The 19,496-nt window shown below is 40.3% G+C and overlaps 1 protein-coding gene and 1 long non-coding RNA gene across 4 annotated transcripts in view; one reads left to right on the forward strand and one right to left on the reverse strand.

The window, feature by feature from the left end:
- Window positions 1-19,496, reverse strand: part of LOC134810206 (uncharacterized) — a 396,797-nt gene that overhangs the window by 260,009 nt on the left and 117,292 nt on the right. For both annotated transcript variants that reach the window (XR_010157733.1, XR_010157734.1), the window contains exon 3: window positions 9,053-9,215. This is a non-coding gene — a long non-coding RNA (uncharacterized LOC134810206). The remainder of the gene's footprint in view (window positions 1-9,052; window positions 9,216-19,496) is intronic.
- The window catches only part of HTR1E (5-hydroxytryptamine receptor 1E), an 81,395-nt gene continuing 68,242 nt past the window's right edge, over window positions 6,344-19,496 (forward strand). The window contains exon 1 of one of the 2 annotated variants that reach the window (XM_016955971.3): window positions 6,344-7,067. The gene's annotated coding sequence lies outside the window, so the exon portion shown is untranslated. The remainder of the gene's footprint in view (window positions 7,068-19,496) is intronic. The other variant, XM_003311375.4, reaches the window with a different exon arrangement.

Genomic DNA, 19,496 nt, shown 5'->3' on the forward strand with positions numbered 1-19,496 from the left:
TATTGAAGTTCTGGGGTACATGTGTACAACGTGCAGGTTTGTTACATAGGTATACATGTGCCATGGTGGTTTGCTGCACCCATCAACCCGTCATCTACGTTAGGTATTTCTCCTAATGCTATCCCTCCCTTAGCCCCCCATCCCCCAACAAACCCCAGTGTGTGATGTTCCCCTCCCTGTGTCCATGTGTTCTCATATTCAACTCCCACTCATGAGTGAGAACATGCAGTGTTTGGTCTTCTCTTCCTGTGTTAGTTTGCTGAGAATGATGGTTTCCAGCTTCATCCATGTCCCTGCAAAGGACATGAACTCATCCTTTTTTATGGCTGCATAGTATTCCATGGTGTATATGTGCCACATTTTCTTTATCCAGTCTATCATTGATGAGCATTTGGGTTGGTTCCAAGTCTTTGCTATTGTGAACAGTGCCACACAATTTATTATTCTTTTCACTGCTTTGTGTTACCTTACTATCCTGGGTTAAGTTTGTCTATATTCAAGACCTCTCTTTGTGCTATCTTTTCTATTCTTTTTAGATGTCTTTTTATGGTAATTTTTTTTTTTTTTTGAGATGGAGTCCCGCTCTGTCACCCAGGCTGGGGTGCAGTGGTGCAATCTCGGCTCACCACAACCTCTGCCTTCCAGGTTCAAGTGATTCTCATGCCTCAGCCTCCCAAGTGGCTGAGACTATAGGTACACACCACCATGCCTGGCTCATTTTTGTATTTTTTTTTTCTTTTAATAGAGATGGGGTTTCACCATGTTGGCCAGGCTGCTCTCAAACTCCTGACCTCAAGTGATCTGCCTACCTCAGCCTCCCAAAGTGCTGGGATTGCAGGCATGAGCCACCAAGTCCAGCCAGTATTCCCTTTTAAAAATTACTTTATTCTTATAATAGATTATACTACTTCACCTAAGATAATTGTCCTCCAGTTAATTCCTTTTTCAAAGTTTTCTTTACATTTCTACTACATTTATAATGTCAGATAAACATTAGAACCTTCTGTCCAATTCTCTCCACTAAAAAAAAAAGGAAGAAGAATGCTTCAGTCTTCTTATCCAGGCACTTACCTCCATTTACTCAAGTTTGCTTTTTACTCATTATTAGTATTGGCTGGGTCTGCTGAATTTTTGACATTAGAGGTTCTAGGTATAAGCAGCAATACCTAAATTAAACTCAAAGTAAGAAAAGTCAGGAAAGGCAATTGAAACATAATGGTACAAGAGATAGAAGTACCAGCAGAGGTGCATTCTAGAAGCCAAAGGTAGAGAGAGTTTAAGAAAGACTTGTGGTAAGCAATGCTAAAACTGATGAAGGGGACAATAACTGAAAATCAACCTCTGAATTTGGGAGTTATTATACAAAGTCACTGATGATTTTCCCAAGAAAAATTTGGTAGCATGACTAAGTCAGAAGCTATATTCAGTTTATTGAGGAATGAGTGAGAGGTAAGGAAGAAGAAATGTTGACCAAGAATTCTTTTTCTTTTCATGACATTAAATGGTAATGGTAAATAGAGGCAAAGATAATATAGATGAGAGAGAGATTCAAGGAAAAGCGGGGAGTAGAGAGGGGTACAGGGAATATTTAGGCTAGAAAAGCTCTATATGCAGGCTGGAAGAAAAGAGCCAGAAACCAGAGGCACAGACATTAAAAATAATCTGAGAAATGAATCTACTTCTTACACAGTAAATAAAAAGGAAAAGATCATAGTAATAGCTAACACCCATTACTTACTGTGTGCCAGCCACTGTGCCATGAACTTTAATGCACTGTCTCATGTGAGAAACCCTCGTACAAGACTTATCATCCCCATTCTAGAGATGTTGCAAACTGAGACAAATGTACAATAAGTTGGCCTAAGGTCACTCTGCTGTAAGTAGTGGAGCTGGTATCTGAACCCTGAAGTTTCACTCTAGAGTCAGAATGCTTGATGAACAGCCTACATATTGTCAAGCAGAACGGTGAAAGCAGGGCGCTGCCCTAACATCGACGAATCACCTCCCAAATCACCAAAGGCCACCTATGAACACATAACAAGGACTGCCAGCTTTGACTAGGACTCAAGAGTGGCAGAAACAAAGGAGTTCTCCATTACAAGAATGCCTATGCATGAATAGATGTATCACTTTCAAAAGCAGCCATCCCTGTCCTTCACACCAGTTACCAAACCTTGATCTGCACACTGCTTGTTTTTTGTGTCTTCATGGTTTCCACTTGTAAGTTATTTATTTAATAATACAGGAACTTGGGTACAAAAAAAACAGAAAGAGTGAATAAGACCTACTATTTGATAGAACAACAGGGTTACTATAGTCAATAATACTTAATTGTACATTTTAAAATAAAGAGTATAATTTAATTGTTTGTAATTCAAAGGATAAATGCTTGAGGGGATGGATACCCCATTCTCCATGATTTGCTTATTTCACATGGCATGCTTGTAGTACTCATGTACTCCAAAAATATATATACCTCCTATACACCCACAAAAATGAAAAATTCATAAAACTGAAAAATAAAAAAGAACACAGGGGCAAAGGGACATAATTGTTTAGCCCACATGGTCATAACACAGGGCTTCTGGCCTGTCCATTTGAGAAAAGGGTTAGGCTGGTGAGTCCCCAGATGCACATGCATGGCACATAGTGATAGCTCCCTGGAGCAAAGAGAAGCATGCACTGGAGGGCAGGAAGACAGAAAAATTAGCCCTACACCAAGAGGGCCTACTCAGACTCTACACATCTTTCCAAAGCCCCAATTCCTCCGTAGAGGCCTCTCTGCTCCTTCAGCTCTTTCATGTAGTCATTCATGTAAATGCCTTCTCCTACCTTGGGTTTTTAGTTCCTTTAGAGAAGGGACCAAGTCCTATATCTCTTTCAAACTTCCAGGTTGGAGGTGTTCAAGAAATAGTTATTGAAAATGTATCAACTATTTCTACTCATGAGTAAGTGAGTTGCTTCTCATGATTACTTTTGATGAAAAAAAATGTGTTGATCATGAACCACTGTCAAGACCACTAGAGCTTGAGGTTTTATTCTACCAAGTCTGCCTTAATTATTTCCTCCTGGGAACAAATATTAGCACATGCCAACAAGGAGTACGAGCCAGTTTTCGGCCAGAGAGTAGAGCTTTTTCTCACTGCAAGGCCACCTTGCCAACTGTTCCCTGAACAGCTTAGATCTAGATGATGTATTCTAATCAATTAAGCTATATTCTAGTTGATTAAGCTAATCAACCTAAATTCATTATTTTGCTCCCTGTATCGTGAGGTTGGTGAACACAGTTAGCCAATAGTATCAACAAATAAAACATTTTATAGTGAAAATGCCTTCATTCAAAAGCATTGCTGGAGATTGTTGTCAATTTAATAATTTATTCATAAAATATTGTGACTCCCAGGCCCATCTTTACAGAAGCCCTCCCTGGAATCCTTCCTAGTGGAGGAAACCTGCTTTTTATTCAGTTGACATCTGGCTTAGCCATATGATTTGGGTTAGCCAATGGAATGTAAGCATAAGTGATTTATCTTATAATTCAGCTGAAGCTTTAAGAACCATTGTTATGTTCCCCCGTTACTCTTCCCTCTACCATAAAAATGGCCTGGCTTCATCAGTCTGGATCCCCAAATGGAGCTGCAGACAATCCACAGCTAATACTTTTATTAGCAAGCCACTAACTTCTACCATAGCAAGCCACTGAGATTTGGGGGTTATGCTTGGTTACTACAGCATAACTTCCTGAAAGCTGACAAATGTTGAAACCTACCTATAAACATTTCATTCTCTCCCTCTAGCCTCTGTCACACCACAGACATAAAATGCAATTTGAAGCTCAGTCTTTGAAATCAACAGTAAAATGAGAGAACCATGTCACAGGGTTGTTGAAATTGTTTAGTGGAATAGTGTATGGAGAGCACCTAGGATGGTGTGAGCTCAGAAATGTGAGCTCCCTCGCCACCATAATGCCTTCCCTTCATGTTTCATTCCCACTTCCGTGGTGGAGGTAGGAAATGACAGACAATGTCAACCAGAATCTTGATTCTTCTCTGTAATCGTGTGATGAACAAGTTATAAACAGCTCCTGCCTCACAAAACTTGTAGTCTTACTTCTAGCAGAAAAATGTACCATGTGCATGCTTGCTTCCTCATCTATTAATGTGAAGTTCCAGCATCCAAGTGAAAAATTAACAAATGTAATTAGGATTGTCTTGGAGATGGAGGGAATCCATTGTTCATGATTTTTCCCTCTCCCAACCACTATCAACCACCCCACCGTCTATACACATCACCACTGCCAGTACCACTTCCAGAAATTACTCCCTGGTCCTAAAACCTGGATTAGATTGCCCTCCTCTGTGCTCCCATAACATCCTGTACTTACCCCTTCTCCAAACTGTTACTCTGGAATGGATTTACTAGTTTGGGAATTAGTCTTCCCACTGAGAGAATAAACTGTTCCTTCATTATTTTAGTCCTAGAAGTTGCCTCATGCCTCAAACATGGTAGATATTTACCAACATTTTTTGAATTAATGAATGAGTGGATTTGATAAGTTAATTTCTTCATAATGACTTTTGAGTTCCCGCTGCAAGTTGATGACTTTTTTATGCCAGATGCCCAGGGCTCCAGGCAATCCTTATAGTTTTTCTAACTGACAAGGAATTCTCTATTATGAAATGGGGATGTGATTTACATATACCTGCAATCTTAAAGCACTCATAGAGGCCACTGGAAACCCAAATGGGTAATACAAATTGAATTAGCAGCTCTTGATTAAGAGAGCATTGATTTTATTAAAGCTGGTGGAATATATGCCAGAAGTTAATTAATAGCTTGAAAATAATCAGACACTTCATAAAGCTGAACATCTGCCAAAAAGCGGGTATTCTGAGGTATGTTCAGGAAAGTTTCCAAGTGTATAATATTTGTTTCCATAGTTCCTTATGTTGTAATAACCAAAAAATAGGTAAATCAATTTTAAATAAAGCAATTTAACAAACTCATATTTCCTTTATATTTTGGAGGAACTCCAAACTTGCAAGAGTAGAACAATGTCCTTACTTACTCTCTTGGGATATCTAAAATATCTTCAGTCCTATAAGATTATTTTTTAAAATGAGGAATGATTCTTGTTCTGCTTATTTTTACATAACACCTTTATCATCAAACAAACTTCAAGATGTGTCATCTTTAGTAGGAAAACATATTTCCACCTCATCCTCCTGTTAGACTTCAGTCTACTTAAGCCTATTCTCAGTTTAATGGGATTAACAGAAGCAAATCACAATTTAAGACTATAGTTTACCAACCTTCCTTTCTCTTGTTCAGTGAAATTCCCCTGATAATCCATCAGTCAACCCCTGCTGGCCTTGAGAGGCGCTCCAGAAGGCAGGAGAAGGGCACACAGGCTCGCTTTTTGAACTGAAGAAGGGTTTCATTTGGTTTAGAATTGTCAAACTTCAAAAAATAAATAAATAACTTAAAGTGTTTTTCAAATCAGCCATAAGGCTACAAACCAGAAAGAAAAATGTGAGGCAGGTGTTTGGGGCAGCTACCCAAGTTGCCTACATGGTTTCCAAGGTCCTTTCAACTCTAAGGTTTGTGTATCAGGCTGTCTACAGATCATACTGTCTCCATAAGATTGTCTAGTTCATTTTATGGCTAGTTTGAACAATCTGATTTTCTTTTTTACAATGGCAGGGGCTCAATCCATGTTAGGCTTCAATGTTGAGTCATCCAAGTTCTCCACAGAGAATAACCAACCAGCCGTAAGGAAGCTTCTTTTAGCAATGCCAGGATTCTGCAAAGTCCCTCCCAGCTTAACTTTTCTGACCTTGCGGCAGCAGAACAACAAAAAGAACAGCCCCTGGCACCCTCAGAAGAGCACAAAGCCCTCTGACAACCTGAGATGGCGCCCAGGTAGACTTCCCTCAAAAAAAAAAAAAAAAAAAAAAATGGCAAGGCTGCTTCAGCAGGTCTTTCAGCCCCAACCACTCCACCCTCCGTCTCCTTTTCTTCACTGCTTTCCCCACCTCTCTTCCCCCCTTCCACTTTGACCCACCCCAATTTTCGTCCACTTCTCCCTCACCCCTTCCTTGTAATCTCTCTCCTTGAGGCATCCTGTGGATGTCGACTGTATCTCCCCTGGAGGAGGGCTAAGAAATGCACCTCCAGAGGGTCTGTTTGCCGTTGGAACCGCGTAGAGAAAGCGTGCAAACCCGTCAACTGCTCCCGCCGTTCCTCTCCCTCCTCAACCCAGGCTCGCTACAGAAGAGGGGAGTAGGGTCTGCCCCCTTGTTGTATCTATTTTCCCCTTCTCCGCCAGGGCTGTGGCCGGCAAGGGGCTCAGGAGGTGAGTCCCTCGCCCACACCTCCAACCCCGCTGGCCCGGTTTATAACATGGACAGCCCTGCCCTCTAGTGTCTGCAACCGGGAGCCCTAAGGCGCCATCAGCTCCAGAATTTCTCTTTTATAACCTAAGCAAGACCTGGAGTACCTCGGAGCTGCGACCTCCAGTTCACAATACCACCTGCCTCACACCCGGGCTCATCTTTTCATCCCACACCCACCACCCCCCTCTCCGTTCACGGTGTCCCGGGAGGCTGCGACCTGCGTAGATGATTTAGCAGACTGCCCCTGCCCATGCTCCTGCTCCTGCTCCTCCTCCTCCTCCTCTTCCCCGCTCTCTCCCTCTCGCCTCCTCTTCCAGTCCAGGCGCCCAGACTCGGCGAAGCGCAGCGCCTGCCACCAGCGGTGCCTCGGGCTGCCCGGCGCGCCGCGCTCCCAGGTTCTGTCTCGCCGCACCCCGGCGGGCACTGGCGCGGGCAAGGACGCTGGCGGGGAGAACGCCCTGGGCTCAACGTACTCCAGAATCGAATGTTGAGAGAAGCAGTGCTCTGATCCAGCTCAGGAGAAAAAGGAGCTGGTTCCGAGTGAGACTTCTGGAGCCAGCTGGACGTGCCGGTTTGCCCAGTGCGGCGCGGCTGCACGCACCGTCCGCAAGGTGAGGGGCGCACACCTTCCGGGACGACCTTGGCTTCCCTTCTTACCCCCACCCACTCCAGGTACTCCAGCTCTGGCTTGGGGATGTTTGCCAGCTTTGAGGCGCAAAGGCGGCGGGAGTTGGGATGCGGGGTGTCGGAGGGAGACTGAGGGTCGCCCGGGCACCGTGCCTGCACCCTGGATTATAGTACAGAGAGCATTTCTTGTTCAAACAATTCCTCAAATGTGTGAACCTGAGAATCAACATTGTGTATAACTGTGGTTTGAGCATTTCATCCTGCTTCCTTGCAAAAGGATTAGAGGCAGCTTAAAGATTAAATAGGTATGGAACGGGTGCTGGGGGTGGGGGCCAGGGAAAACTTGAGTAGAAATCACAGGGAGGTGGTGTGCTCCAGGGACCCCGGAAGAACTGTGTGATTTCAAAGCCAGCTGATTAAAAAACCTTTGATTAGAAAGGACTGCACTGTTGCTCCAGCCCTCAGAAAATAATACTGTGCTCAGTCCTGATAAACAAAATACCCAGGTGTGGAGGTAATGAGGCAGGCTCATTTTTTTTTAAATACAAAATAAATCTTGGAAGTAAGAGTTGAGATGAGAAGTTTGGTCTTAAGCCATCTCCACCCAATACTGCAAGGTGAGAGGCTGACCCCCTACCTAACGAAAAGGAAAGGAAATTGAGTCTAAAGGGAAGTGATTCCAGCTCCTATCATAGGATCATAGTGGTTTTGCATCTATATATATATTCCTGCCTGTGCCTAGTTTTGGAAGAAAGGACTTTGTATTCAACCCAACGCTGCTTGTCCTTGAGTTAGAAGGATAAGGCAGATGGTGTCAGCATCCCAAGGTGTTTCTTCCTAACCTTTCTTATTGTCCTTCCTTGCCTCCTGCACCAAATCTCTTGGGGGAGGGAGCAGCCCAGGAGGAAATAATAGATCGTCAAATGGGTTGGGGGAGCAGTGTTTTTTCCAAAATAATTTAGGCTTATTTTATCATTCTTATGTTTTCCCTCAAAGCTCTAAGCAGTACATCGTCCTAAGCTGAATTTAACATTGCTCCAGAATATATATTTATCATAGTTGTACATTCAGACACAATATGCATAACCTTAAACAGCCAGGATGCACTTGTGAATCAGGGGCTTCCCTTACTTAATCCTGCGCAAGAGAGGCAAAGCAGGCACGTGGGTCTGATTCCCTGTGCGGTCTCCTTCATGAGGAGCATATGTGAAATACCTTTGAAATACAGAGAAGATTGAGACAGCTTTTCTCTTTCTGGTACAGTTGCTTTCCTGCTGAATTAAATGAGATGACCCTGTCTTCAACAAATAAATGAATGGAGGCATTTGAGGCCCATTTAACAAATGCACAAAATATGCCTGCCTCTGTTTTTCCTCCCTTCAGAGCTTTAGCCTCCAGCCCACGGAGTTGGGATGATGAAGCCGACCTCCTAAGTGGGACTCAGCTCAGTTTCTGTATCATATTTAAAACAGAGTATGTTGCTTATTTCTAAAATTGCATAGCACCTCACCACTAACTATTTTGCTGCATAGAGGTATTTCATCACTAAGAGAGCTATATAGAGAAACTCACTCAAATCCTGATTCATCATTGTTGATAGAACTTAACTATTGTGTCATCATCACCTGACATGGGCTGCAGAAGCTCCAAGGATTGCTATAGATCTCAATTGAGACTTCTAGTAACAGAGCTAGAAAGGAGCCTTTTAAAGTGTAGCCATGACTCTGGTCATTAGGTATATGCCTGTTCAAATATTCCTTTAGGTGCTTGTTTTCGCTTTCATAACAATTTCCAGGGATGAAAACTTAGCAGATTATTTTTATAATGAAGAGTATTCAAATTAACAATGTGTATCCACCAGCTAACAAGTTTTAAATTCCACAGAAATCAACATCACAAACATAGTAAGATCAAGTTTTCATTCTTTCCTCTTCTGCCATAATGACTTCATTCAAGGCCTAGTCCCAGACCAAGTGCATGGAAACGATGGCTCATGTCTCTCAACATTTGCCCAAGGGAATGGTGCCTACCTTGCAACTCAGCGTGATGTCACCTTTATTAGCCATTCTGGTGTCTATACAAAATATTTGCTCCCCATTTCTTCTTATCGATGCCTGGTCAGCAACAATCATGTAAATAAGTTTCCATTCTTTTGAGGAAGATAACAAAGTCAGGGTTTTTCAGAAGTGGTGCCTAGGAAGAGACAAAATCCAGAACACACCTCTAGTTCAGGTAACACTGCAATACATTTCAATTTCCTGCTGCGTGATGGGGTTATTATTGAAGAGGGAAGTAAGGTATATCATTCACAGCACATTGTCCCCACCTGGCTCAAGCACCGCCCATTCCCCAGGTGGGCTCAATATGCTACCCCCACCACCACCAAGATACCAAGGCTGCAAATGAAAAGTAGATCTCAGCCAGGCATGATGGGTCACACCTGTAATTCCAACACTTTAGGAGGCCAAGGCAGGAGGATCACATGAGCCCATGAGTTTGAGACCAGCCTGAGCAAAATAATGAGAACTCATCTCTACAAAAAAAATTTAAAATGAGCCAAGTATAGTGGTGTGTACCTGTAGTCCCAGCTACTTGGGAGGTTGAAGTGAGAGGATCGCTTGAGCCCAGAAAGCCAAAGTTGCAGTGAGCCAAGTTCATGCCACGGCACTACAGCCTAGGTGACAGAGCAAGGCCTTATCTCAAAAAAAGAAAAGAAAAGAAAGAAAAAGAAAGTAGGTCTCTTTGCAGAAAGCCTTAGGCCCTGAACTTTTGTGTCATCTTCTCATTACTCAAGTCTAATTCCCTACATCTCACTTTTACACACAGATCATTTTTTTCATGTTTGTTTTGATTGCCCACCCTAGAATTCTATTTCTACACTACCCTTTAAAAGTGAAAGATCAAATCTAACACTCTAATGTGGGAAAGCATTCCCTCTATTTCTACAAGCTTATTTACACAAAAAAATAAGCTTGAGACTGATCAAAAGCTGAATTTCTACCAAATAGGAACTTACTTTTTATGCCGTAAATTATCAAGGCCATCTCAAGGCAGAGGTGAGTTTAGCATCTCATGCTTTATGCTCCTTTCTTCTGCACCTACCAGATTTTTATTATGTGTGAAATTATATGAACATAAACCCCAGGGAAACATTGAAGATGAGTGTGCCGTCATAAGTGACGAGGGGACAGATGAATAGGGAAGAGAAATGGGGCAGCAGCACTTTAGAGTGACTTACTTCTCTCTTGTTTTCTCCTCCCTGAATCATTTTCTAGAACCAGTATTGTGGCCCCTAAAATTTGGGGCTTAGGTCAGTCAACTTACCAAAGTTCATCTTCCTGGTGATGAAAGGACTTTCATCAAAATCCCAGCTACTTTTTATTCGTTCCCACATTTTGTGGATTAAGAAACTGAGAACCAGAATTTATAGAGATCACTCAATCAATTGGCATATTCCCGGATCACAACAAATTGATAAAATTCTTGAGAACCCTCTTTCTAATACAGATTGACTATAATTTTGTCTTTCATTTTTAGTTCTCTTATTTTGTCTCATGCACTGTGGATTATCTGGTTTACTGCCGTCCTTACCTGAATAGATGTCAGTGTTTTGATCCCATTGTTGTATTCTCCTAAAACACGTCAAATGAAAAACTGGACACTTTAATAGGTTTATTGTTAGCACTCTCTCATGCTGATCAATTCTCAACACATGCAGTTGTAGGATTAGGAAGACAAAATCCTTTAGAAGAAGCTATGAAACCTAATCCTTCTGCATCTGGATCATTTTAAACTACAAGTTGTAAGAGGAATGAGCATCTCTGGATTCTAGTTATCAGTGCAGACCAGATGGAAGGTCTTTGTGAAATCTGGTATGAGAAGGAAAGCATTTTATAGCAAGAAGAAAATATTTTGAGAAATAGCTACCAGCAGCAGCAGCTAGCAGTTCTAAAACTCTCAGATCCTCCTAATGACCCCATTAGGGAGGGAGGAAGGGAGCAAGGAAGGAAGGAATGAAGGAAGGAAAGAAGAAAGGAAGGAAGGAAGGGAAGGAGGGAAGGAGGGAAGTGTTATAAATATTGGTCAGGGAAAAGTTTTATTATTAATGACAGATTAAATAATTAGCTACTAGGAAAATTCAAGGGGATACATAAAAATGCCATTAGAAAGAATAAGAGAACTCAGTAAGGTGGCTAGCTACAATAGCTTGCCTGGTTAGCGACAATATAATCATAGGGATTTATATTACGCTTGTACACTGTTGGGCAGAAAACATGCCTGAGAGGTATAAAAGATGCTGTTAGCATCCAAGAAAAATGGGAAAGGAAAGCCCACCTCATCTGAGGAAGATGGAGGAAGAAGAACCTACAGAAAAGGATTCCACATTCCAAACTCATCCCTCTGAATTCAGTAATATTTATCCTTACATGATTTCTGACAGTATAGTTTGTCATTGTAATTAATTCTTTCCTGTAAGTAAACAAGAATTGTATACTTACTTAAGTACCTTACATTTTAAACTTTATTACATAGTCCTAATTTTAATGTTGAACTCTGCCCTAGTCAAGGAAGTATTTGTTACCTAACACAAGAATTTGATATACAGTCATCCATAAACACTATCCTACCATATAGTTCATCATAATTTAAGTTAACATTCAAAGAAAGAAGCATGATTTCCTCTTTTATTATGCTTTCATTTGAGCCATTTTAACTTTCTTACCATTCTTTCCTTCTGAACCTAATTCAATTCCTTACACAATGCTCTAAAAAATCAAGGATTAAATATGTAACTTAATTTATAATTAGCAAATACATCATTTACAAGATGCATTCATATTGGCAAGCATATTTTATTTCATAGATTGTAAACTGGTAAAACAATGTAATCTCCTCACCCTCTCTGCAATACAGTAAGCCTGTTTCTAAGACCATCAAGGTTTTACTTTATGTCCGAGGCATTGGAGAACCAGACTGTACTGACCCCAGGGTTTGGTGACTTACATATAAATGAAGCATCTTACCAAGAAGGGATGAAAAATGACTTTAGAGGAAGCAAAAGTCTCAAAGCTCACAAGACTTGATTACTTTCAGCTTGGTGACAGAGGCAATGCTCTTGTGATGCAGATGGAGTAATTTCTCCAGCACAAAAGATGTCCAGCCGGGTCTCATTGGCTTTGAGATAATCTCTCACATTGCATTAAGTGTACTGAGTACCCTTTCTCAGACTTATGTACCATTAGCATGCATTTAATTAACAGTTAATGATTACATAGTATTGTTACTATTACCACATATTCCTGTTATATTAAAATACGTGAAATTTGTAGCTATGTTTTGCCTGTTTAGTAAAATGAGTCTGAATCTAAGGGTGAGAGGGTCTACACACAGCCAAGAGGATGGGGTATTAACCCAGGCCTGTGTGAAGATATTTGCATCTCATGGAATGCTCTCCAGAGAACAAATTGACCTACCCTGTGCATGTCAGCTAAGCTCCCGCCAGCTTCCTCAGGGCTTGCTGAATGTACAGTGAGTGCCACAGTGCCAGCGTGGCAGTGAAGCACAGGCCCAACTCTACGGACCTGGGGTCAGAAGGCCTGGGTTAATATCCCATTCTCTTGGCTGTATGAGCTGCATGGTCTGTCATCATTACAATGGGGACAATAATACATGCCCTGTCTACCTCAGCCTCCTTTCAGGGAAGTTTCTCAAAACAGAATATGCTATTGTGATTCATTGTCACCTGTGATGTCAAACTGCACCTTGTGTTATACTCCTAGGGGGTAACACAGCATGGGGCTCAAGCCCAAGCTCTCGAGTCCAGAAAGCCAGGTTCATATCCCAGCTCTGCCATTCATTAACTGCTTTCACATCTCTAAACCTCAGTTTCCTCATTTGTTGGGGCTCACATAATAGTACTATGTCATAGGGCTATTATGAGGAGTAAATATGTGTATTCATTATTGCTAAATAATAAATTACCCCAAAACCTAATGGCTTAAAGCAACAGATTTTGATTATCTCTATTATCATAGTTCTATGGGTTGGGAATCTGGGTATGGCTTAGCTAGGTCCTCTGGCTCAGGTCTGTCACTCACAGGCTGCAAAGTTTCAGCCGAGACTGCAGACATCTCAAGGCTCAACTGGGGAAAGATAACGCTTCCAAGCTCGCTCACGTGGCTGTTGACAAGCCTCAGGTCCCAGCTGGCTGCTGGCTGGGGACGTTCTTTTGCTACCACATGGACCTCTCTATAGGGCTACTAACAAAACAGAGTGCTTCATGCAGATGTTGCAGCTTGCTGTCCTTGGAGCAAGGGCTAAGATTGAAAGATAGCAAAATAGAAGCCAAGGTCTTTTTGTAACCTGATATCAGAAGTGATATCCCATGGCTTCTGCTGTGTTCCTCATTAGAGACAAGTCACTAGTTTCAGCCTAATTCAAGGGGAAGGGATTACACAGTGGGAGGAATACCTACAGGAACCAAATCATTGAGAGCCACCTGAGATACTGCCTGCCACAATATAAGACATCAGAAGCTGTTTGATAAAGACTCAATTCAGTATCACCTCATGGTTTTATCTCATAGTAATGTTCTCAGACTGAAATTAGATAATCTGTCAAAGAATTTGTAAAATATAAAGCTCTATACAATATCAAGATTTTATTAGTTTTATTAATGCTGAGAATCCAGTTCCACTTTATAGATGGTGATATAAGAACAGCAAATCAATGATTAAGAGATGCGAATTTTACACCTTGCTGTGTGTGTGACCTTGGAAAAGCCATTTATTTGTTTCATACCTTAGTTCTCTCATGAAAGTGATGATAATAACAGACTTACCAGGATAAAATAAGATAATAGCCATGCAGCACATTGACAATATTTTGGTCACCCACAAACCACATATATGACAGTGGTCCCACAAATTATAATGGAGCTGAAAAATTCCTACAGCCTAGTGACATCATCGCTATTGCAATGTTGTTGTAGCACAATGTATCGCTCATGTGCTTGTGATGAGGCTGGTGTAAGCAAACCTGTGCTGCCAGTTGTATAAAAGTATAGCACATACAATTATGTATAGTATATAATACTTGCTAATGATAATAAACAACTGTTACTGGTTTATACATTTACTGTACTATACTTTTTATCATTATTTTGGGGTGTGTTCCTACTTAATTAAAAAAAAAATGTGAAAAGAAGTTTAACTGTAAAACAGCCTCAGGCAGGTCCTTCAGAAGGTATCCCAGAAAACAGCATTGTTATTACAGGAGATGACAGCTCCATGCATGTTATTGCCCCGAAGGACCTTCCAACGGGACAGGATGTGTAAATAGATACAGTGATACTGATAATCCTGAGCCTGTGTAGGCTGAGGCTAATGTGTCTGTATCTTAGTTTTGTTTGTTTGTTTGTTTGAGATGGAGTCTCAGTCGCCCAGGCTGGAGTGCAGCAGCACAATCTCGACTCATTGCAACCTCCGCCTCCCAGGTTCAAGCGATTCTCCCACCTCAGCTTCCTAGTAGCTGGGATTACAGGCACTCACCACCATGCCCAGCTAATTTTTTGAATTTTTAGTAGAGACGGGATTTCACCATATTGGCCATGCTGGTCTTGAACCCCCGACCTCAAATGATTCGCCCGCCTCAGCCTTCCAAAGTGCTGGGATTACAGGCGTGAGTATCTTCGTTTTTAACAAAAAAGTTTGAAAAGGAAAGAAAAAATTTAAAGTTTTAAAAATAGAAAAAAGTTTATAAAATAATGTTATAAATAATGAGAATATTTTTGTATAGCTATACAATGTGTTTTAAGCTAAGTGCTATTACAAAAAGAGTCAAAAAGGTTTTTTTAATTTAAAAGTTTGGGGGTTTTTTTGTTTTGTTCTTGTTTTTGTTTTTTTGAGATGACGTTTCTTTCTTGCCTCCCAGACTGGAGTGCACTGGCATGGTGATCCCAGTTCACTGCAACATCCGCCTCCCCAGTTTCAAGCAATTCTCCTGCCTCAGCCTCCCAAGTAACTGGGATTACAGGCATGTGCCACCATGCCCAGCTAAATTTTGTATTTTTAGTAGAGATGGGGATTCACTATGTTGGCCAGGCTGGTCTCAATCTCCTGACCTCAGGTGGTTTACCTGCCTCGGCCTCCCAAAGTGCTGGGATTACAGGCATGAGCCACCACATCCGGCCTAATTAAAAAGTTTATAAAGTAAAAAAGTTATAGTAAGATAAGGTTAACTTATTATTGGAGAGAGAAAAAATGGTTTTTACAAATTAGGTATAGCTTAATTGTACAGTGTTTTTAAAGTCTACAGTAGTGTACAGTAATGTACTAGGCCTTCATATTTGCTCAACACTGACTCACTGACTCACCCAGAGCAGCTTCTAATCCTGCAAACTCCATTCATGATAAGTTCCCTACACAAGTATCCCATTTTTTATCTTTATACCATATTTTCACTGTACCCTTTCTACGTTTAGATACACAAATACTATTGTGTTACATTTGCCTACAGTATTCAATACAGTAACATGCTGTCTGGCTTTGTAGCCTAGAAGCAATAGGCTATGCCACATAGCCTAGGTGTGCAGTAGGCTACACCATCTAGGTTTGTGGAAGTACACATCTTGATGTTCACACAATGATGAAATGGCCTAACAATGCATTTCTCAGAATGTATGATGCATGGCTATATATAAAATTATGCTGAAATCTAAAAAAATGAGATGATGGTCATAATGACAATGATGAAGATGGCTATATGTTTCAGCTTCTACTCCATGGTCCTTTGAGGACAACTGAAGTAACTAGATATGATTTTTGTCAGTTATGTTTTAAGTGTATGTATCAAATCCAGCTACCCCAAGTTTTACAATAACTTTATATGGTTTAATCTTATCTTGCTGAACACATTAGATATGCTGCCCTGAAAAGTGGCTTGCAAACAGAATTTTTAGAAACTGAACCATAATTAAAATGCACAGAGGCCAGGCACGGTGGCTCACACCTGTAATCCCAGTACTTTGGGAAGCCGAGACAGGCGGATCACCTGAGGTCAGGAGTTTGAGACCAGCCTGACCAACATGAAGAAACCCTGTCTCTACTAAAAATACAAAATTAGCCATGCATGGTGGCACATGCCTGTAATCCCAGCTACTCAGGAAGCTGAGGCAGGAGAATCGCTTGAACCCAGGAGGCGGAGGTTGTGGTGAGCCGAGATCACGCCATTGCACTCCAGCCTGGACAACAAGAGCGAAACTCTGTCTCAAAAAAAAAAAATGCACAGAGAAGGTTTCCATGTATCTAGTGGAATTGTACGATGCTTATGTGATCTTGTGATATCATTAATATTTTGTAATATAAATAATTATCCTCATCTTATTATTTTAATTTTCTGGCATTGTAGCAAGTGCCCTTGAATTGGGCACACCTGTATAAATATTTATAGTTACTTAAGAACTCACAAAACAACCTTTTGAAGTAGGCAAATAAAACCAACTCTTGGTTATCTCAAAGAGTTCTTTTTGTTTGATTCTTGTGTTATCTACATTTCTTCTCTCACTGTAAATTGGCATAAATTTGGCAGATACAAAACAAGTAAAGTTCAAACTCCTCCACTCAACCACTTTAAGGGATTTTTTTTCCTGCTTGTAAGTATATCACATGTTCATTGTAGAAAATTTGGAAATGCAGAAAAGTATAAAAAATGTAGTTAAAGTTACTCTTATTGCCACCACCAAGAGGCAGCCACTATTGATACTTTGATGAATTTCTGCCTTAGTGCTTTCCCTCTCTATAGGGAGAAAAGAGTGGTTTCTTTTTCAATGAAATCAGGAGTATGTTATATACTTTTCTTGTGTTCTGCTTTCTCTAATTAACATTATTTTTTAAATGATATTTCCATTTATTGATTCAACAACATAAATTAGTAAATATTGACTATATCCAAAGTGGAATTTGGATGAACTGTAAGAAATATAGTTAATAATTGAATTCAGATTTTTTAAATCAATTCCAACAATTGTGAAGTAGTTTCTTTTCCTTTTTTTAAAAAATTTTACTTTAAGTTTGGTGATACATGTGCAGAATGTGCAGGTTTGTTACATAGGTGTACATGTGCCACGGTGGTTCACTGCACCTATCAACCCGTCATCTAGGTTTTAAGCCCTGCATGCGTTAGGTATTTGTCCTAATGCTCACCCTCCCTTTACCCTCCACCCCGCGACAGGCCCCAGTGTGTGATGTTCCCCTCCTTGTGTTCATGTGTTCTCATTGTTCAACTCCCACTTATGAGTGAGAACACGTGGTGTTTGGTTTTCTGTTCCTGTGTTAGTTTGCCGAGAATGATGGCTTCCAGCTTCATCCATGTCCCTGCAAAGGACATGAACTCATTCTTTTTTATGGCTGCAAACATTATCTATTTAATAAGTTTCACATATAATTATTACTTGAAAACATCATTTCTAATAAGTATATAATATTGTTGTATGGATATACTATATCTTATTTAACCAGTCATTACTATTGGACTTTTAGGTGGTTGTCAGTTTTTATACTGTAAAATTATAGCATGAAAAGAAAATTTTTACATAAGTCTTTGTCATTCATTATTCTAGTTATCTTAGTAAAAGTAGCAAAGGAGTCCTTGAAGTCACTAGGGGGAAATGAGGTTTGGTAATCCAAGTATAAATATATACACCACAGTCTTCTCTTCCCTCTTCCCTACCACTTCCTCTCACCTCCCACTGGCAGAAATTTGCAGGCTTTTAATGCTGGAAATTGCTGAAGTAACAATCTAATTGGGGTGGCCATCTGTCGTTTTTGGCCCATATGGTTCAGGTCACACTGAATGCACCCTTGGCTCCAAGAGTGACATGGGACCCAGGCCCATCCAAACATCTTGTTCTTCAGGGCACTGTGATTGGTTCAGGGATAGGCCATGATCCAAGCAGACCAATTGGAATCAATGAGGCTCAGTTGAGAGGTGTTCAGGTGCCATCACCTACATTGGATTTGGAGATTTAAGGATACATGCCAGGAACTGCAGGGACCCAACATAAGGGGAGTGCCTCCTGAGGATAAAACTTTACATGGAGGAAGGAAGAGCCAAGAGATGGAGAAAGATTATTGGGTATATTATTTAAGTTTCTGGATCCACCTGTGCCTGATCTACACTTGACACTGAAGTTTCATGAGCAAGTAAAGTCTCCTTCTCACTTATGCCAATTTAAGAAGATTTCTGTCATTTGTCTTTTAAAAGGTCTTTAATAATCCAGAGATTTTTACCCTCTCAATTGATGAAAATGAGTTGTAGTTAAGACAGATTCTGGAACTGAATCCTAGTTCCATCACTGACGGTGTAACGAGGGAAGGTTATATGACCTTTCCCCAGTCAGCTTCCCTACCTATAAAATGAAAATAATGCTAATACTTATCACCTCAGAGAGGTTTTTGCAGGGTTAAGTAAGTTAATATGTGAAAAAGTGCTTAAAACAGTATCTGGTATATTTTAATTACTACGTAAGTGTGTCCCTGCTGCTGCTGCTGCTGTTGTTATTTTGAAGGCAGAAAGAAAATGCAGGAGAGTAAATGACCTATTTCACTCATGCAGAGATTTAGCAGCCAAGCTAAAATTCAAATTTAGGTCTTCTCTTTTCTCTGCTTGTTGTTCTTTCTCAAGAACTAAGCCTATCGTCATCTTTATGATATATTTGAGTATTAAGCTTTCAGAAGTTTCCATCCACATATTTGAACATTTCTATCAAAAGTTTTTGAGGTAGACCAGGAGGCCAGAAAATAGATTTAAGTTACTAGCAATAACCAGATGCTACTGTAGGATTATAGGTTATCATAACTTGTAACTAAAAATTATGATTTTTATTATAATAAGTTTAATTACATTTATTTAATTTTAGTTAAAATTAAAATACATTTTATTATTATAATTTCTACTTTAACAAGTAACTATACCTTTCACTGTGTTTTATTTAGCACCTTTCACAGTGTTGTTGTCTTTTTTAATATACCTTCCTATTAAACCAGTTGCTCTTTGCAGAATGCTTGAATCATTTGGCTCTTGGTTAGTAGGCTCCCGTTACCTAACCAAGCACTGAGTGAACGTATTTACTGGGGAGGCAGCTGGTCTCTCCCAAATGTAAATCAGATTTCATCATGTCTGGCTTGGAGAGAACGTGGCATATGGCAAATGAAGACACAGCTGCATAGTGAAATTTTCCATCACAAATTAGTCTAATACCTGAATGCAGAGTGAATAAAACAATTTTCTAAACAAGAATATTATGTTCAAATTCATAATCATTGTTAAATATTAAGAGTCAGGTTATTTCCCTTGAATTATACAAAATTTCACTATTCTTGAAAAAGTACCTGTTATCTTATATTTAATGTCATACTATTCACATCCAGGCTGCCTTTCAACTTCTATTATTTAAAAATATTTTCAGATATCTAC

Source organism: Pan troglodytes, chromosome 5 (genome assembly GCF_028858775.2).
Source record: "Pan troglodytes isolate AG18354 chromosome 5, NHGRI_mPanTro3-v2.0_pri, whole genome shotgun sequence".
Lineage (NCBI taxonomy): Eukaryota > Metazoa > Chordata > Mammalia > Primates > Hominidae > Pan > Pan troglodytes.